The sequence below is a fragment of the Capsicum annuum genome, chromosome 6 (genome assembly GCF_002878395.1).
Source record: "Capsicum annuum cultivar UCD-10X-F1 chromosome 6, UCD10Xv1.1, whole genome shotgun sequence".
Classification (NCBI taxonomy): domain Eukaryota; kingdom Viridiplantae; phylum Streptophyta; class Magnoliopsida; order Solanales; family Solanaceae; genus Capsicum; species Capsicum annuum.
The window spans coordinates 64,689,132-64,711,939 of NC_061116.1; the positions used below are offsets into that span (position 1 = coordinate 64,689,132).

Below are 22,808 nucleotides of genomic sequence, written 5' to 3' on the forward strand. Positions count from 1 at the left end.
TCCGACTAAGTCTCAATTCACAACACATGACGCGATGCGTCGACATCGCATCACATCACTGGAATTGTCATCTGAAAATTTAACTAAGTCACCAAACTCACTGATTGACATGACGCATCGACTTCGCGTCGATGTTTTGGAATTTCCTTCTGAAATTTAGCTAAGGCATTGGATTCACGGACTGACGCATCGACTTCACATCGCGTCACTGAAATTTCACCCTAAATGTTTGATTAAATCTTGTAACTCATTCTTTTTCAGCTGTTTTCTTTTATTCTTGCTCTCATTCATCTACACATGTTCTTGGACTTGATAAGAAATGGTTTTTCACGTCAACATGATTAATTCCCCCATCGATAAACAATTGTTTCATAATATGTGTCCAATTTTAGTCTGAATCCCTTGGAAATTTACCTTGTATCACTAATCACATTGGTTAGCCACGAAACAGAATTTAGCTCAAATGAAATATAATTAACACAATTTTTTTTCTCAAAAACAAGTCCAAATATGGGTAGATAGCGGTGTTTGGACATATAAATACTCTCAATATCACCACCTCACATTTAAAGCCTTGTTCATCCTCAAACAACTTCAAGCAGCACAATCACTAAATCTTCTAATAACAACCTAAGAGTCATGCTAGCGTTGGGCATTTACACAAACGTGTCAAGAATACTCTTTCGCACATGAACCATTTGTTTCAAACCTCATCATCTCAACAGTGACATTCAATTTGTTAACAAACTTAATCAAACAACATAATAAGTAATCCGGACTTTCATCTGCACACACCCTCACAACAAGAAAGTTTTCCCTTACTAGTCACAATTTTTCAATATTTATCATGAGGGGAATCTCAAAATTTAATCACTCTCCCTCAACAAATAATTCATACATAATAGATAATGAACCATAAGCTTGCCCTTAGTGTAATACTCCACTAATAGTCGGATGCTGAAATGTAGGATCAATTAGGTCTTTCATGGTTATAATGTAGGCTAAGGGACGAGTAGGAACTATTTATGAGATAGTGACTAATCTCTATAAGCGCTTTAATACATAACCATCTTTAATCGAAATCATATTTTGTCAACCCAATTTTTCCACGTCATTACCTTCACACATCAATTGTTTCACCCGAATTTTTTTAAGCACGTTACAAAACTACGGTAGGAGTATTTTTCTTCTTACATCACAATTTCAATTTTTACTCTTATTCACACCTCAATTCTTGTTACGCACCCCTATAGTATCCACCCTCAACTAAAGCTATTCGCCTTGGTTGAGGTACACATTGTCCTCAATGGACCAGGGCCAAAACAGGCTCATTGTAAAAAAAACGAGGTAACAAAAACTGAACTTTCTTTCACATTTTCTCTAACTCATAACCCTTACAATTAAACACATAATGAACACTTCTTTAGAGCTTCACTTTCACCTTTCACCTTTTCCAATTTCACACTCCCTTCTTATTCAATTATCTATATTAACGCGCTTATGAGTTGTGGATAGAATTAAGGTCTATCAAAGAAAGGATTAGGCTACATATGAGGCTACCAAAGAAATCAGGCTATAGGCTCAACAGGGCTAACTAGGGAAATGCATAAGGGGTCGGTAAATGAAGTCTTTATAATTCAGTTAACAAAGAAATGCCTAAATCACTTCCTACACCCAACACCCTATATTTTGCTTTGTAAACACACCGGGCAAGTTCTAGTCATTCCTATACATGTAGAATACAAACAAATACTCACATACTCAGTGCATGCTAAGAATCAAGTCGGATCCTTAAGGTTCCCGATCTTGTTCTTTGTCAAATTCAATATTAAGCCAATCAAATTGCACTACAGCTGTTGAGATTTCACATCTAAAAACACTCATTCTTTTGTTTCAAAACAATTGAATTTATAGTAACAAAAAATGTCTAGCCCAACACCATGCATTTCTCAAAGGTCGCAATCGGGATCTTATCACTTTCCTAGCTTTTAAAGACAAACTCTCCTAAAGACGATCGTCATCCATCTATCATAGGGGAGGGAATTAACTATGAAGAGTTATTTCTAATTGCTAGAAAGGGCAACAATAATACTATAAACTGAAATTTGCCGAGGAGGGCAAAAAATAAATACTTTAAACTGAATTTTCCATAAAGGGCAACCATCTAAACTATAAATTTACTAACTATTACAAAAATAGTGTTCCGAATAGCTAGAAAATTATCCAAACAAAACAAAAAAATAAAATTGTTCAACCAAACCATAAAAAATAAGAAAGAAGAAGAAATGAGAAATTCCACCCCACCCCACACTTAAAATGAAGCACTGTCCCGGTGCTATCAAATAAGCATATGGCAAATTGGAATCGTACTCCCTAATAACTCAAATGGTACTATTGCCGTCATGTCATCATCATCACCCTCATCATCAGCAAAATCATCCCTTGTATCACCATCATCAGACTGCTCTTCCTCTTCATACTCAGCATCGGAATAGCTCAACTGCCTCTCCTCATTGGTGGGGACATCATCATCTAGTAGTTCATCAAAATCGGGGCCTATCCTCAGCATAGTCTGGGCATAACACCCAAGTGGATAGTCCAACTACACAGCACAAACCTTCTGTTGGGTGGCTGGATGCCTTCCAATCTTTAACTGCAGCTTAGTAAGCCCATATATCTGGGTGGTGATCTCGTTATTCTGAGCCTGATGCTCGGGTATAGTCAAAGTATCAGCATAAGGTGCTGGCCCCTTAGTATGAGAGAAATCCAATGATCGCATAACAACTGGTGGTAGGTAATCCACCTTCTCCTCAGGTACCCCCTGCCACTGCAGAAATTGAGTCAACGGTCCACCAAATCCATACCGAAGACTACCCTAAAACCTAGTTTTCCTCATGGCGAAGAAAATAATTGCACTGACATTCAACTCAATATCTTCGCCCATCAGGGTATAAATGACACACACCTTGTCACGCATCACCTCTGTCATATGTATCTCGTGGACAAGGCAAGCATAAATAATTTTTTCCCATAGTTGGGCCTCCCTATTCATGTGAGCAAAAGGGAGTGACACATGAGTACCACCCTCTTTATAGCGAATCCACCGGGCTGTCGAATGAGTACCATATAAGAGATGGCGAATGTGTTGGTACGGTGGTTCAACATTCAATCTTTTCAGTGGCTCAGCATCCACCATAGGTGTACCTACTAGGTCATTCACAGTATTAGCAGTAAAAGTAACCATACGAATCCTTACCTCAACCTCTGCATCCTTGTTTTGCAGGTCCCAATTAGCATAAAACTCCCGCACAAGACTTAGGTAGCACTCAGATGGCTGTTCGAAGAGGAAAGTCATGTGCAGTGCCTCAATTTTGTGCACCATACTTGGATATTATTTCATCAAGCTAACCCTATTAATGAAATGGTCAGTTGAATACTTAGACTTCTTATGTTGGGAATGGCATTTTCTCCTAGCCTCCTCAACTGCCTTAGTCCCATACCTCCTAGATTGACCTTGCAGAATATGTGGGGCTGGGGGCACACGATCAGCATGTCGGCTCCTTTTGTGTCTAGATTCAGACGAACCAGCCACATTCTTTCCCTTGCTCTTGTGTTGCTGGCTAGACATAGTACCTATTAATTGTAATAGCCCACAAACTCATCAAACAAGCATCTTATGAACTAGCAACCACTAAGTGTGGAATTCACCCCACCCTTAGTTTCTAGTATAGGTATACAGGTACATGAACCAGGGTACTAACACTTCCCCCGTTCAACATACAATTACCAAAATCAATTCGCCAATCATCAAATAAAATTCATCTTCCAGCAGTGACAATTCAAAATCTCATCACAATAACTTAGTAGACTACAAATTTTTACAGAATACATAGCCATTCATTCACACATTACCACTCTTCAACACTTTCACATACGTGCATTCAACATGTCAAACCTAACCTCACATCAATAGCACTTAATTCAGTAATTTATAGCTACCGCTAAAGTGGTGTGAGATCGAGATCCACCTCACACTTAGTTGCCATCATGTAGTGAACATTAACACCCCAAATTTATTTAAATTCGCAGTAGTTTCAGCAAAATAACTTATCATGTAGGAAAAAGATCAACTTAAAGTGCAATTTTATTCTTTCAACTAGAGCAAGCACACAAACTATCCTATTCCATCCCAAATCGTCATCAACCACACAAATGGACTAACAGTGCAACAAAGCAATTGTAATATAACACCATTTTGGATCCCACAACTCACATATTATCACCCTCAAATTCTACCCAACGAGATTTTTAAATTATCCTACAGCTAAAGCCCTCAATTTAGCCTATAACTTCAAGTAATCTAAGTACAATACACTAGAAATTTAACTTTTATGCATGCCAATTTCACATGTCATAAATTATAAACAAATTAACTCATGTCATCATGTAGTGTATTTAAACTCATAAGAAGTTTGAAGACTTACCTTGGTCTTGATTAAGAAAATGAAGATGAATTGTTGTTCTTAATACCAAGGAAGGACACCAATTAGGGAAAAAAATTTTAAGGTTTGGGGGTTTAAGGGCGGCGGTGGCTAGGTTTATTAGGGAAAGAGAAAAATGAGAGGAAAGGTGTTTATATAAGGGGGGAGAGGTGGGATCTAATTAGGTTTAACTTTATATGAAAAGTTGTTGGCAACGCAATGCGTCAATAATCGCATTAAAGAAGCGATGCAACGTGTTGAGTCCGCATCGTTACACAGGAAATTGTGTCAAAAATCTATTCTAAGTGTTACCTGCGTAACCTCCAACGCGGCGCGATGTATAACGCATTATTAGGAATGACTCGACGTGTTGACATCATGTCAATTCACTAGAACTAGCCTTCAAAAAAAGTTATAAGTGTGGGAATGATGCACATCAATGCAACGCATTGACTTAGAATCGATCCACGAGAAATTGTATCCAAAAAAAATTCTAAAGCAAAATTTTTCCTATTTTGGGGACTCCTTTCTTCCCCCTTACCTTTTGTACCTCTTGACACCTATTTAACTTACTCGAAAATCATAGTTCACCCACTTCTCATCTTCTCTATCTCCTCTAAATTCCTTCACCAAATTTCTCATTCCTGTATATCAACTAAAAACACCAAAATTACGTAAGAAAAAGTGGGTTGCCTCCTACCAAACGCCTTGTTTTCGATCATGGCACGACTCATTTTTTTGTATTTTCACTTTTCTTTTTCTTTTCTAAAAATTAAAAACAAAAAGAAGCTATCCTGTTACATTACATTCGTAGGTTTCCTCCCATGCAGCGCCTTATTTTACGTTATGACATAACTTAGCGCAGTCTCACTCATCAGCAAAAGTGATGGATACGTTGTGTTTATCTCCATGATCAATAATGCTTCACATATTTTCCATTTATTAAATACTTCTTAGTTTTCTCTTTTTTCCATATTTCAACCGCTCCATGAGGCATCATTTGTACTACCTCAAAAGGCCCGGACCACTTAGACCATAATTTACCCGAAAATAGCTTTAGCCTTGAATTGAATAGCAAAACAAGTTGTCCGGGTTCAAACACTCTATCCTGAATTTGCCTATCGTACTATCTCTTGGTTTTTTCCTTGTATAGTTTGGCATTCTCATGAGCATTGAGATGAAATTAATATAATTCAATAAGCTGCAACAATCTCTTCTCTCCTTCAGCATTCATCTCTAAATTCAATTTTTTAACGGCTAATAAGCTTGATGTTCCAACTCTACAGGCAAATGGCAAGCTTTACCATAAATTAAACGATATGGGGAGGTCCCTATGTGTATCTTATAAGTTGTCATGTACGCCCACAATGCATCATCTAGATTCTCAGCCCAATCATTTCGTTGCCCATTAACCGTCTTCTGCAGTATTTGCTTTATCTCCTAGTTGGACACCTCAACTTGACCACTTGTTTGTGGATGACATGCAATGGCCATCTTATGCCTAACACCATATTTAGCTAAGAGATTTTTAAACCAAGTGTTAACAAAGTACGTACCTCCGTCACTAATTATAGCTCGTGGAGTGCCAAATCAAGAAAATATTTGCTTTTTCATGAACTTTAGCACTACTCTCGCATCATTAGTAGGACAAGCTACAACTTTCACCCATTTAGATACATAATCAACTGCCACTAATATGTACAACTTACTATTTGATGGTGGGAATGGTCCCATAAAATCAATCCCCTAACATTAAAAAGATATTATTTAGGGGCATCTCGTGACGCCTTGAAATTGTACCTAACCTCTGGCATTGATAACAAATCTTTACAAAAGCTACTGCATCTCGAAATAATAATGGCCAAAAAAAAATAGATTGTAACATTTTTTATTTGTTCTCTCACCTCCATGATATCCACCATAAAGGGATGAGTAACACTTTTATAACACTCGTGTGAATTCAGCTTTCAGAACACATCCTCATATCCAAACCCTACTTGAAAAGATATAGCTCGTCCCATATAAAAGGACGACAATCATGAAATAGTTTCTTCTTCTGTTGAATTGAACTTTCAGGAGGGTAAAAATTAATTGCCAATAAATTAACAATGTCCGCATACCAAGGAACTTCACACTGTTTTATAGACAATATATTTTCATCTAAAAATTTATCTCGAATGTTAAGACAGTTATCAACAATATGGTCATGAGTCTCTAACCTTGACAAATGGTCTGCATCTTGATTTTCTGCTTCTTTTCGATCATGAACCTCCAAGTCAAACTTTTACAGTAATAAAATCCACCAGATCAATCTAGGCTTTGCATTCTTTTTATTGAAGAGATACTTGATGGCCACATGGAGTGTATGAACAATAACCTTTATGACCACCAAGTATACTCTAAATCTATCAAATGCATAAACCACCGCTAACATATCCTTTTTAGTGACTGTATAATTCATTTAGGCATCGTTCAAGACTTTACTAGCATAGTAAATAGAGCGAAATACCTTGTCTTTTCTTTTCCCCAAAATAGCTCCTACAACTACATCACTAGCATCACACATCAATTCAAATGACAACTCCCAATCTGGAGAAATCAAAATGGGAGCTTGTATCAACTTCTTTTTCATCTTCTCAAAGGCTTCTTGACAATCCGCCCCAAAATCAAACTTGGCCTTTTTTTTCTAATAATTTACACATCGAGCTTGCAATCTTCAAAAAGTCCTGAATAAAACACCTGCAAGAAAATTCACACTCTCTTCACTATGATTGGATGTGGCAGTTTTTCAATTACTTCAATTTTGGTTCAATCTACTTCAAGTCCTCTACATGACACTTTATGGCCAAGGACTATTCCTTCCTTCACCAAAAAGTGGCATTTTTCCCAGTTCAGCACTAAATTTATATCTTCACATCGAGCTTGGACTCGATCTAGATTCTACAAGCATTTATTAAAAGAATAACCATAAATAGAAAAGTCATCCATAAATACCTCAATAAATTCTTCAACTATGTCATAGAATATTGCCATCAGGCATCTCTGAAACATTGCAGGTGCATTGCAGAGGCCAAAAGGCATGCGTTTGAACGCATATTTACCATATGATAAAGTAAAAGTCATCTTCTCTTGGTCCTCGGAAGCAATGGTGATCTGATTATAACCTGAGTAACCATCAAGAAAATAGTAATACTCCTGCCCTACCTACCTATCCAACATCTGATCAATGAAAGGGAAGGGATAGTGGTCCTTCCTTGTGACTTCATTCAACATCCGGTAGTTAATACAGATTCTCCATCCAGTCACCATGCGAGTGGGAATTAGCTCATTTTCTTCATTAGTAACCACGGTCATCCCACCTTTCTTTAGGACACAATGTATTGGGTTTACCCACTTGCTGTCTGAAATTGGATAAACAATCCCATTATTGAGCCACTTGATTACCTCTTTCCACACTATATCTTTCATCACTAGATTCAACCTATGTTGTTGTTGTACCTTGGTTTGACAACTTCTTCAATGTGTATCTTGTGCATGCAAAAAGCTAGATTTATCCCTGTAATTTTAGACATCTGCCACCCGATTGCCTTCTTCCTCTTTTTCAGGACTGTCATTACTTTTTTTTTTACATATCAGATAATCCTGCAGACAAAATCATAGGCAAGGTATAATTATCACCAAGGTAAACATATTTCAAGAGAGGAGGAAGAACCTTAAGCTTTAATTTTAGAGCTTCATCAATTAAAACTTTGAGGGATGGACCAATTGGCCTATTCAATGTCTTAAAAGGCAATTTTCTTGTTTCAATGACCACCGAATTCATGACTTAAACTAATGACAACTCCTACATATCTCCATAAAGATCACAACCTACCAAGACTCGCTCTAATGGATTATCTAATAATAACAGCCTCTGATTAGACTCGAGGTCTATAACGGATATAGCAGAAAACTTCTCATATATAGCTGGCAATTTTTGCACCTTATACACATCAAAAACCTCTACTTTATCATGCGCTCTCATTGTCATCTTCCCTGCTGCTACATCAATTAATGATTGTCCTGTTGCTAGGAAAAGTCGTCCTAAAATAAATGAAAGAATAGGATCAGCTTCAAAGTCAAGAATTACAAAGTCTACCAGAAAGATTAGGGATCCCACTTACACCAAGATATCTTCGATAATACCATTAGGCTTAGCAAAGGACCTATCTGCCAACTGAAAAATAATAGTATTGGGTTTGGGACTTTTAAAACCCATCTTCCAGTACCAAGATGTGGTCATAAGATTTATGCTAGCCCCCAAGTCACACAATCCACGAGCATTGATGGTCTACCCTATAGTGATCTGTAAGGTAAGACTACTTGGATCCTTTAGCTTCGTGGGTAGTTTGTTTTGTACTCCTCAGTAAGTACACCTGTAGCATACTCGGTCAACCGATTCTTGTTCGCCACTATATACTTTAGGTACTTTGCATATTTTGGAATACTCTGTAGAATATCTACAATAGGAAGATTTACTAGAACCTGCTTCAGAAAATCCAAAAATTTCTTGTAACTAGACTCCTCTTGATATTTTCTTTATCTTTGAGGGAATGGTAGACGTAAAGTATTATTTTCCTTATGAGTTTGATCACTTGCAGCTTTTTCTTCTACCTCTTTCTCTTCATTAACATTAGGATCATCATCAGTGGTTGTAGGACTAACCTTCTCAGATATTGCCTCCTCTAACTTCAACCCACTCCTTATTGTCACTGAATTTACCTACTTTGGATTTGCGTCTGTATCTCTAGGTAAGGCTTCTTGAGGTCTTGTATTCTGTGCTCCCACAATCTGACCGAATGGCAACTCTAAATTTCTAGTAACCAACTGTTGACTCTTCAACTATTCTATAAACTGCACTTGATTAGCTATAATCTGCTTTAGCATCTCCTCCATATTACTTGTTTGAGTGGAAGCTTGATTATTCTAGACCTGTTATTGATTCTGTTGTATTGGTCCCTTATACTAATTAGTGTTCTTTGCCTGATTTTCACCCCATAAGAAATTAGGATGGCTTCTCCAGTTCGTATTATATGTGTTACCAAAATTCTGTTGTCCCTGACGATTTGCATTCCCTACATAGTTCACAGAATCTCGATTAGCCGTACAAGCATATGCTACATACTCACTACTTTCACAAACCTCACACCAGGAATTTGCCTGTTGAGCTACATTAGTTGTACCTGTTTCTTGTGAAATCCCCAACTTAATGTTATTAAGCTGAGTAATCATACAATTTTGCATTGCTGCGATCTGTTCTTGTAATGCAGTAAATTTATCTACTTTCAATATCCCTGCAACCTTCTTAGGAGCACTTCTCGAATCAGCATGCCAATCGGGATTCCCTAGTGAAATCCTATTCAGTAATGTGTACAGTTCATCATAAGTCTTCTCAAGAGCTTGTCCATCTGTAGCTAAATCCAAGAGAATCTTCATATTTTGCTCCAACCTATCAGTGAAAGTATGAACAAAAATATCATTAGACTGATGATGGTGAGGGAAATTTTTTAGCATACCCTTAAATCTCCCCCAAGCTTGGTAGAGATTCTCTCCTTCTTTCTGTCTAAAACTCAAAATCTTACTTCTCAAACGCGCAGTCTTCACTGAAGGAAAGAATCGAATAAGGAAATTTTGAGCTAGATCTTCCCATAAAGTAATGGAGAGTGGTGGTTCATCATGTAACCACCTCTTTTCTTCTCAAATTAGAGAAAAGGGAAAAAGTGTCAATATGACATAATCAGAATTCACCCCTTCCGAAATGTAAGTATCACTTATTTCCAGGAAGGTCTGTATGTACTGCTGCTAGTCTTCATGTGAAAGGCCATGGAATTGCCCTACTGAATTTAATAATTGCACCATATTCTACTTCAATTCAAATCGACCACCTAGTTTGAGCTTGCGAATACTGTTCGTCACATGGTTCATGAGTAGGATTGCCAACTTATGAATAGGTCTAGCAGCTGGTTGGGCAGAAATAGCTTGGATAATCGGAGCTGGGATATTTTCAGCATTTGGATCAACTGGATGAGCCATTTGAACCACTTGATTGGGATATTGAGCTCTCCGCCTTTGTTAAAATATCAGTTTTGGTTATGCAAAAGGCTCTACCAACTCTTTATCTCTCGCCAGTCCTGTAGTCAGCTAATCCTGCCAAAATTCAACCGCTAAGATCAAGTCGTTAAGACTTAAACATATTATCAAAAATAAAAAATTTAGCAATTTACTAATCATAATAGTCCCTGACAACGACACCAAAAAATTATTACGACTCAAATGCACACGCAAGTGCATGTGATCGTACAAGTAATATAGTGACTTAGACAGTCGGATATCGTTCCCACGAGGACTAAACAACTAGAAGTTTATTCAACTTTTAGTTTTAGACAATGAGGTATTAAGTGTTGCAAGGTATCAAGATAATTTGGAATTTAAGAACAAAAATATAAATAAGAAATAAGAAGTAGCAATTTTGTGACAATCGCAAAGCAAGCACGGTTGTAAACAGTAATGATGAGAATTTCAAGGTTGAGGCATACCAAACAATCATACAAATCTCTATTTTTATCGCAGTCTAATTGGTTATCGGGTTATTGATTCGCAAGGTTTATGATACGATCTTGGTCTCCCAACCTCAAATCTTCTATCTATTAATATTGTAACTACCACTCTCGTAGAAATACAACAGTTCTTCTAGATTCATAAAGTTGTCTTCTTGCAATTGAACCAAGCAAGGCTTCTAGGTATATCCCTATCCTAGATGCTAATTCAAACCCCTTATTTAATAAAAAGATAAGAACCTTGCTCCTTAATTTCTTCATTCTATCCTACGATTCTCCTCCCGGATTCACATAGAAATATAAATTAATTCTAATGGTGGCCATTCATCAAAATAGTAAGCTCAAGAAATTAAGAACAACCCAGATGATAAAGAATATCAAAGAGTAATCATGTTCTTGGCCTCAACCCCAGAACAAGATTATTTAGCAACTCATGTTTGAATTAAACATAAAAAAATAAGTAATTAATCATATCCAAAATTAATCTTGAAGTAAAAAAGTTCAAAAGAAATAATAAGAACCCTAAAATAGAGAATTTTATGCTTTTCTGTTACTGCTATGCTTACAAAAAGTGTTTGGAATTATGCTCGCATGTTCCTTTTATACTTGAAAAATTTTCACCAAATCTGAACTACTGACGCGACGTGTCGCGAATCACGACATAAGCCCATTGCACTGCGTCAACATCGCGTTGATGCACTGGAACTTCACTTAAAAAATTTGACTAAGTCTCAATTCACAAAACATGATGCGACGCATTGACATCACATCACGTCAATGGAATTGGCATCTGAAAATTTAACTAAGTCACCAAACTCACTGATTGACGTGATACATCAACTTTGCATTGATGTTCTGGAATTTCCTTCTAACATTTTGGCTAAGGAACAGGATTCATAGACCGATCCGATGTGTCGACTTTGCATCGCATCACTGGAATTTTGCCCTAAATATTTGATTAAATCTTGTAACTCACTCTTTTTCAGCTACTTCCTTTTATGTTCGCTCTCATTCATCTACACATGTTCTTGGACTTGATAAAAATGGTCTTTCACATTAACATGATTAATTCCACACCATCGATAAACAATTTCTTCATAATATGTGACCAATTTTAGTCTGAATTCCTTGAAAATTTACCCTGTATCACTAATTACATTGGTTAGACATGAAACATAATTTAGCTCAAATAAAATATAATTAACACAATTTTACTCTCAAGACAAGTCTAAATATGGTTAGATAGCAGTGTTTGGACATATAAATACGTCCAAGATCAGTACTATTTATGAAAAAAATAAAATATAGTTTGATAAAGATAATTATATACATTACTACTGATGTCTTCATTGTTAAATAGATACGTTCAATTGAGTAACAATAGTTGAGTTTGAATGAAGACATGAGGTGTATCACTCCTGAACACCATGTTAGCCTATACATTAGGGGTTACAAAATGACTACCAATGTTTCCTGGAATTCTGTTGATAATATCATCATTTCTGTGAATGTTAGTGAGTCATTTCATTGAATATTGGTTGTTTTTCAAATTATACATAGGTGTCTGTATATTTATGATTAAATGATGGGAGGTGCAGTGCATTCAAAGAATGTTATTGATCATGTTAGATATCTTTCTACCATGATACCTATGTTTTTCGTTGCCACTGATTTTTATGGGAAATGATTGAATATTGACTGGCATCGTGAATCTGCATAAATTGATAAGTCCATGACTGAACCTTTGGATTATGTCATTATGAAGGATGCACCCCAACTAGGACCTCAATCTAAGTATGTTACAATTATATTTTCTTCTTATTTATGTTAATATATATGTTGCTTCATCAATGAATTTCTGATTTTCTATTTTCAGTGACTGTGGCATGTTTGTATGTGCCTTTCCTGAGTTCATAAGTCATGGAGTATTTGATATCTCCAGTAGAATATTTGGTGCTTCCAACCATCGACTCAGATATGGTGCACTACTATGGGATTATGCCAAACGAAAGTAGAATGATGAAGTAATTAGTGAAAGTAAGACAACTGGAAATGTTACTAGCAATCATGGTGGTTTCAAAAGATTTAGAAAAGCAGTTTTGAAAGTTCAAGGACAAGATTATTCCAGTTACAAAATAAGATTATAGTAGACGTTCTTATTTAGTTATTGTGTTGTTGACGGGTGTTTTGTTATTTGAAAGTACCAAACTGAAACTTTTTTTGTTCAGTTTTTGTTTTGTTAAACTTTATTAATTATGTTTTGTCGTTATTGTTCTATCATGTATTAGAAAATTTATGGGAATGAATTTTTTGTTATTGGCTGATTTAGTCATTTACTGGTGATTTTATGATTTTAATGAAAATCTGATAAGATATGAAGATTGACACCCTTTGGTTGAATTGTGAATTCGTAGTGGCTTGCTTGTGGATTGATTTACACTTGAGAGTAACTGATAACATTTGTTTCATCTTGGTTTTAAGTAGGAGGTAATTTGTATATTGTTTCCTATAGAGGGTGACTGATAACATTGCTTTGATTATTTTAAATGCTCAATTTCATATTGCTTCCACCATAATTTGGTATCACAACAAGTTTTCTTTCTTTATTTTAAAAGTTCAATTCCATATTAGTTTCCACCATAATTTGGTATCACAAAAAGTGTTTGCAGCTATGGACAACAGACATAGATATCAAGTGCCTTTTATTCCTCTTCAATCGCAAAATTTAAAGATAATTGTTATGTGTGTATGAAGAGCACACAGTAAAAGTAAAAGATTAGATTTTATATCTAACACCATTATAAGCCAACCAACATAATAAATATGATAAAGTAATTTTAATCAATATATTCAATCATAATCAGAGAGAAAGAAAATCACCAACTCTTAAGAAATTGATTAATTAAAATAAAGAAAAATCAATATTCATAAACATAAATTATTTAAAATGGGATAAATCTTAACAATAGAATTTATTGAACATAAATAATTTTTTAAAAATATTTTAACACAAAATAAAGTAAGAAACACAGATTCAATCTTAAGCAGGTGGTGCATGTTTGTGGCAAGTCTTTTTATTGTTCCCCTCTCGATGATGTAACGCCCCGAGTTTGTACCTCGGATGTTACACGGTGCTCATAATCTCAAAGGACCACAAGCTAACCCGTCACTGGTACCTACTGTAATAACTGAATAGTAATACTGCAAATATGTAGAAATTAGGCAGAAAACATGCCATAAGGTTCAATACTATAATAAAACTGAATACAATATAACAATAACAAAACTGAAACATCTATCTGAAAATACTCTAGTCTGAAAAAGCCTCTAAACTGTCTGAGAGATGCAGTTGATGGGATAAGTCCCCAACTAACTCCGAACTACTGAAATAAACTGAACTACTGAAATAATCATCATGTCCTCGAACTAAGAGGACTCACCACTAACTCTGTCAACTGAATATCTAAACTTCTAAGTATGATCGGGAGTCCGAGCATCTGGACCTATGATATAAAATATCATAGCACAAAAGAAAGGTATGCGTCAGTACTTTGAATGTACTGGTATGCAAAGTGAGGTAGGCTGAAATACATGGGTTCATATACATGAACAATACTGAGTAAATGACATGAATATAACAGAATGAGAGTACATTCATGAATACGTGTACTATAACTGAGATCGTGATAACACTAGATACTAAGTTCTAAATTATTGATTTATTGATATCTGAGTTTACTAATGTTGTGTAGCTTATAATTGAGTGATTGTATCTGACATTCTTGATCCGGTGGAACTGTACTGAGCTCCGTACTAAATTGAGTCACTGTATCTGACAGTCTTAAATTTGTAAAACTGAACTGAGTTCTATTCTGAGACTAGAACTGAAACTGAGACTGTGGGAGGTAATTATCTGACCTACATGCCCATTTTTGAATAGATTAGAGTCTAACCTACAACCCCAGTTGGAAGGGTGTCAATACCGTTCCACCGGTAAAGAAAATTATGAGTTAACCCTCTCTGACAGAAAGATCTTTCGTCAACCCTCGCCGGCAAGAAAACTCGTATTAGATGTATCAACCCTAGTCTAGCAAGAAGATGTCTCAACCTACACTGGCTACGTGGTTCTGTAACGTAGGAATGGCTACTAAGTGTCAAACCCTCTGCTGGTAGGAATGCCCCCATCCCTAGGTAAACTTGATGCTGAATCCTACTCTCATCTGAATAGACACTAAACTAATTTCCTAGTTCATACTAGGCTTGACTGAACTGTTATTGAATTTACTATCTAACTGAACTGAACTGAGTTCGCTGACTTTCATTGACTGGCGGAATACTACTGAATTCTGTTAACTGGCTAAATTTACTAAGGACTGAACTGAATACTAAACTGGACTAGACTGATACAAGTCAACTGAGTTTTTTCTGAGTTTTGTAACTGACTGAGAGTACTACTTATCGTGACATGCCTGATACTATCCTGAGACTGACCATGGCTCTAGGTAATCAGCTAAATTGTTGGATATTAAATACCCCCCAGGACTCGATAGCATAAATTATAGACATGGCACAATCTTGAGACATGATAAATAACTACTTGATCACCATTCATTCATTTGGGACATTCTGATAAACACTTGCATGACATGAACTTGAATATATGATAACATGATATAATTTCATTATTTAATTCTCATGAACAACTCATCAAACACTTGGAAGGAATTGAATAAGCACATAGTACTAATCAACACATGAGCATCACAATTTCAAGGCTTTAACATGAATTCACATGATACTACATACATAATAGTTGTTTTTACATAAATCTTGTACTTAATCATGGAATAGAAATCCAATCAACATTATAATCATGAATACACTTGAATCCAAATCATGAAAAGCATGAAATCAAGCTACTTGAAGTTTAAAAGAGTTTCTTGGACTCCAAGGGTGGAAGGAACCCTTGGATGAACACTTGACATACCTTGATTGTTAAATTCTTGAAGATTAATGGTGGAATCTTGAGCCTTGAATTTGAAATTCAGTCACTTAGGATTTTTGTTCTTGAGCAATTTGTGAAATAATGAGTGTATTTTGCAAATAGAAGGCTAAATTTTGTGTTTTGGGGGATGAAGGATGTGGGAAAAAACCCAAATACCCCTAAGAATACAGGTTTTTAATGACTGAAAATTGAACTGTTGATACGCAGATCGACACGCCACATCATTGGCATTGATGCACCCATCGTTGGCATCGACGTGATGGCCAACGCGTCACATCGAGTCTATGTCAGTTCACAGGAAATTTCCACTAAAGCCAAGGAAAAATATTGATCGATGCGATGGCTACCGCACCGCACCGAGATCGCGTTGATGCACTATTTTGGATTCCCAAATGTGTTTCAAATGAGATTCAAAAAATACAAAACTCATTCGGGAATACCTACTGATATTCTTGATCATGAATCAATCTAAAAATTAATACTTTAAGGTCATAAGAGTTATGAAATCGAGTTTCCAACTTACGAAGGCCAAAATAATACTAAGTGTGAATATTTAGCTATAATTTTCTAAGTATGGGGACCCCTTACCAAGCTTAAAAGACTGAGTTGACCTTAGGATTTTGTAGGGTCTTACAATATCTCCCCCTTGGGAACATTCGTCCTTGAATGAGACTGATTAAACTGAGAATACTGATAGACTGGATTTAGACACCGGACATGCACAACTGAAGCATGATTTTATGAACGAAATTACTGATATATTAAATTATCATACTGAACATGCATATCTGATGCATGAGTACATAGTTGAACATGATTCATGAATGCAGATTGTGATTAATCATAAACTAAGCTTATATAATCGGCATGCATGTTTGATGCATGAGTACATGACTGAACAGACTCGTGAATGCATGACTGAGTATGCAACATTAATTGATACCAAGTTGGTAGCTATATCTGAACATGAGACTGAGTAAATTCAAAGGAAATTTGTTACCTTGGGCTGAGTTTGAGTTTGCTGAGAAAACATGAGGATATTTGGTCCGCATGTCTGCTTCTACTTCCCAAGTGGCTCCTTCAATAGACTGATTCCACCAAAGTATTTATACTAGAAGGACTTCTTTGTTCCTCATTCTGCGAATCTGGTAATCAAGGATTTCGACTAGAATCTCTTCATAATGGAGGTTGTTCTGAATATCTTTGCCCTCTATAGGTACTACGAATGCTGGGTCACCTATGCATTTCTTAAGAAAGGAAACATGGAACACTGGATGCACTGAAGCTAAGTCTAAAGGCAACTCAAGCTCATAAGCTACCTTTCCGAAATAGCTGAGAATTTGGTAAGGACCGACATATCGAGGACTGAGTTTCCCCTTCTTGCCAAACCTCTTCACTCCCTTCATAGGTGAGAATTTCAAATACATAAAATGACCAATCTCGAACTCGATATCCTTTCTGCGTATATCTGCGTATGATTTCTATCAGCTCTGAGTTGTCTTAAGACTTTCCTTGATCAACTAAACTTTCTCTAAGGTATCAAATACCAAGTCAGGCCCTACCACTATGGCTTTACCTACTTTAAACCAACCAATGGGATATCTACACCTTCTCCCATAAAGCGCCTTAAATGGAGCCATCTGAATGCTGGAATAATAGTTGTTGTTATATAAGAATTCAATCAAAGGCAAATGTTCATCCCAACTACCTTTAAAGTCTATCGCACACGCTTGCAGCATATCTTTTAAAGTCTGAATAGTCCTTTCTGCTTAACCATCTGTCTGAGGATGAAAGGCTATATTGAGGTGAACTTGGATACCAAGACCCTTTTGAAATGCCTTCCAGAAATGAGAGGTGAACTAGGTACCTTTATTTGATAATAGACAATGGAACACTGTGTAATCTGACCAACTCCCTAATATAGAGTTAGGCCTAATCCTTGGTTGAATAAGAGGTATGGACTGGTAGGAAATAAGCTGATTTGGTTATCCTATCTACAATGACCCAAACTGAATCATGCTGACGACGGATATGAGGCAAACCTATCACAAAGTCCATGTTCACTTCTTCCCACTTCCAGGTTGGAATATTAAACTCCTGCATTTACCCACTTGGCCTCTGATGCTCGATCTTAACCTACTGACATGTTGAGCACTTAGCCACAAACTCTAAAATATCTCTCTTCATCCCACTCCACCAATAGATCTCTTGCAAATCACGATACATCTTAGTGGACCCTAGATGAATAGAGTAGCATGCACCATGTGCTTCTGCAAGATTCATTGTCTCTAGTCATCTACACCTGGCACACATAGCTGACCCTGACAATGCAAAACACCATCTCCTTCTGGGAGAAGACCTCTACTTTTTGATCTCTGACTAATTCCTTCAACTTGACTAGACTGGGATCCCTATCCCGATTTTCCTTTACATTGGAAACCAGGGATGATTTTGAACTACTCTGCACCCATACACTACCTTCTACTAAATCGACTAAGCGAACACCTAGTCGGGTAAGCTGATGAACTTCTTGAACTAACTTCTTCTTACCATTCTCCACATGAGCATCACTACCCATAGACATCATGATAAGAGCATTAGCCACTAAATAGGGTTTACCCGAATGATACAGAACACTCATATCGTAGTCTTTCAATAACTCCAACTACCTTATCTGACGGAGGTTTAAATCTATCTGAGAGAACACATACTGTAGGCTCTTATGGTTAGTGAACACATTAATGTGCACCCCATACAAATAGTGCCTCTAAATCTTTAAGGTAAACACTACTGTTGCTAACTCAAGATCATGAGTAGGATACTTCTTTTCATGGGGCTTAAGCTGTCTAGAGGCGTAGGCTATGACCTTACCTCTCTACATCAAAACACACCCCGAACTGACTCTGGAGGCATCACAATATACCACAAACCCATCTGATCCATCTGGTAGGATCAAAATTAGAGCTGTAGTGAGTCGAATCATCAACTCCTGAAAACTCTTTTCACAAGAATCAGACCACTGGAATTTGATTTTTTTCTAAGTCAATCTGGACATAAAGGATGCAATAGATGAAAATTATTCAACAAACCATCGATGATAGTTAACCAAGCCCAAAAAACTCCTAATATCTGAGGGAGAGATAGGTCTGGGCTAGTTTCTCACTACTTTGGTCTTTTGGGAATCAACTCTAATGCCATCACCGAAAATGATATGGCCAAGGAAGGCTACTGACCTTAACCAAAATTTGTACTTACTAAATTTAGCAAATAGCTAATGGTTTCTGAGAGTCTGTAATACTTTTCTAAGATGGTCTGCATGATTATGCTCACTACGAAAGTAGACAAGAATATCATCTAATAAGACTATGACGAACATGTCCAAGTACTGCTTGAACACACGATTCATCAAGTCCATGAAGGCTACTGAGGCATTGGTAAGACCAGAGGACTTGACTAAGAATTCGAAGTGAGCATACCAAGTTCTGAAAGTTATCTTCGGGATGTCACAATATTTGACTCTAAGAAGATGATAGCCTAATCTGAGGTCTATCTTAGAAAAGTAACTAGCACCCTGAAGTTGATCAAATAAGTCATCGATTCTGGGAAATGGATACTTGTTCTTGACTGTGACTTTATTTAGCAAACGGTAATCAATACACATTCTGAGAGAACCATCTTTATTATGCACAAATAAAATTGGGGAACCTCACGGGGACACAATGGGTCAGATGAATCCCTTATCCAAGAGATCCTTTAACTGTTCTTTTAATTCTCTGAGTTCTGCAGGTGCCATTCTATATGAAGGAATAGATATGGGTTGAGAATCTGAAAGGAGGTCTATTCCAAAATCGATTTTCCTTTTAAGAGAAACTCCGAAGAGATCTTTAGGAAACACATCTGGAAATTCACATGCTACAAACTCTGATTCAAGAGTAGGGGTTTCTGAACTAGAGTCTTGGACTTAAATGAGATGATAGACACATCCCTTATATATTATTTTTCTTGCCCGAAGTTAAGAAACAAGCTGACCCCTAAGTGCTGAAGTACTACCCCTCCACTGATAGGTTCATTCGAAACCTGAAACTGGATAATTCTATTTTTGCAGTCGATTGTGGCATAGCAGGAATGAAGCCAATCCATTCCAAGAATGACATCAAAATCGGTCATCTCTAATTCGACTAAGTATGCTGAAGTTACTTTCTGAGATACCATAACCACACAATTCCTGTATACCCATCGAGCTATGAAAGATTTATCCACTGAGGTAAAGACTGAGAAAGGCTCTGCTAAGATTTAGGGACCGACTTCAAAGTCAACGGCTATATAAGGAGTAACAAAGGACAAAGAAGCTCCTGGGTCTAACAAAGAATAAATATGTAAATGATAAACTTGTAACATACCAGTGACCACATCAGGAGAACTCTCCTGATCCTATCGGGACTGAAGTACGCAGAGTCTATTTGGGCGCTACCCACTGTGGCACTGGATGCAGCACCCTGCTGATTCGGGTGACCGAACTAAGCTTGGGGACAGTTATGCTGACTCTGAGAACCCACCTGAGGATACTGTCTGACCTGTGGCCTGGCTTGCCATATCTGAAATACACATCACTACCAGCTCTGCAGATACCTTGGTGGTTTCTACCATATTTCTGACAAAGGGGATTGGTTTGGGCACTACTAACATTACCTTGGGGTTTAGGGCCTAACGCCCTATCTCTGTTGCCGTCTCTAAATTTTAGCACAGGAGCACTGGCTGAGGACAGAGATGAAACTGAGGATTTTGGGTGCAACTGAGAATGATTCCCACCCTCTGACTTCGGCTGAGCGAAGTTGAAACTACTTGTTCTCGCTCTCTTGTTCTCCCTCTCCTTCTCTTTATTCTTATCCTCTTCTATCTGCTGATCATGGACCATGAACCTGGATATGTCCATCTCCTTAATCAACATTGTGGTCCTACAATCCTTGACCATACTATTAGACACACCAGACACATACTTACTCATCTTAGATCTGTTATCCGCTACTATATGAGGAACGTATCTAGCTAATTGAATAAACTTAAGAGAATACTCTTTCACCATCATGTTGCCCTGATTCTAATTTATAAACTCCAAAACCTTTGCTTCTCTCAACTCTGGAGAGAAGAACCTATCCAAGAAATTAACAGCAAACTCCTCCCATTCTATGGGCCCTGCATCTGCGGCCCTTTTTGCTTTCCACTATTTGAACCATGAGGCGGCCACATCCTGCAAATGATATGTGGCCAACTCAGCGTTCTCAACAGCAGTCACCCCCATAATGTCTGTAACTTTCTACACCTAATCAAGAAACTCCTAAAGGTCCTCATCTAACTTAGACCCAGTAAAAGATGGAGGGTTCATTTGGGTGAAATCTTGAATCCTGGCAGCAGTAGTATTGGCCACTGGGTTGGCCGGAATAGTAGCTAGACATTTATTCTAGGCTGCCACAGAATGAGCTAGGGTGGTGAAAGCTGCTCTAAACTCGGTGTGGGAGACGTGTTCGTCTAGAAGATCTGGCTGGATGGGCTGGGGTTCTGAATGGTCTCCTGTCCTTCTTCTTTTAGTCTTCTTTGGAGGCATATTCTATAAACAAAAGAGAAATTTGGATTAGACAGGGATTTTAACTAGAGCTCATGCTCACTCGCACGATATGAATACTGAAAAAGGGAAATATTTCCTAAAACACCTCGCAGCCTCCTGCCTGTAAGTGTGGCGCGCTACACACCCATGTACAAGATTCTACTAGATGCGGCTTTCAGACTTCCTAGGACTCTATTGAACCTTAGGCTCTGATACCAAGTTTGTAACGCCTCGAGTCTGTACCCCGGATGCTACAAGGTGCTCATAATCTCGAAGGACCACAAGCTAACCCATGACTGACACCTGCTGTAATAAATGAATAGTAATATTGCAAATATGCGAAAATTAGGCAGAAAATACGCCATAAGGTTCAATAATGTAATAAAACTGAATACAGTATAATAATACCAAAACTAAAACATCTATCTGAAAATACTCTAGTCTGAAAAAGCCTCTAAAATGTCTGAGATATGGAGTTGATGAGACAAGTCCCCAACTAACTCCGAACTACTGAAATAAACTAAACTACTAAAATAATCATTATGTCCTCAAACTAAGAGGACTTACCACTAACTCTATCAGCTAAATATCTGAAATGCTAAGTATGATCGGGAGCCCACATATTTGAACCTATGATATAAAACATTATACCACAAAAAAAGGTATGTGTTAGTACTTTAAATGTACTAGTATGCAAAGTGAGAAAGGCTAAAATACATGGGTTCATGTGCATGAATAATACTTACTGAATGACATGAATATAGCAGAATGAGAGTACATGGATGAATACGTATATTGTAACTAAGATCGTGATAACACTAGATATTGAGTTCTGAATTATTGATTTACTGATATCTGAGTTTACTGATGATATGTAGCTGATAACTGAGTGACTGTATCTGACAGTATTGATCCTGTGGAACTATACTAAGCTCCGTACTAAACTGAGTGACTGTATCTGACAGTCCTGAATTTGTAGAACTGAACTGAGTTCTATTTTGAGACTGAAACTAAAACTGAGACTTTAGGAGGAAATCATCTAACCGACATGGCCCTTTCTGAATAGATTAGGGTCCAACCTATAACTCCAGTTGGAAGAGTGTCAGTATCGTGCCATGGGTAAA

General features: G+C 37.1%; 1 non-coding gene across 1 annotated transcript; it reads left to right on the top strand.

Annotated features, from left to right (window-relative positions):
• Window positions 1–10,005: 10,005 nt before the first annotated feature.
• LOC124899773 lies at window positions 10,006–10,112 on the top strand. Its single transcript, XR_007057337.1, has one exon. It is a non-coding gene; the product is annotated as a small nucleolar RNA R71 (small nucleolar RNA).
• The last annotated feature ends 12,696 nt before the right edge of the window (window positions 10,113–22,808 follow it).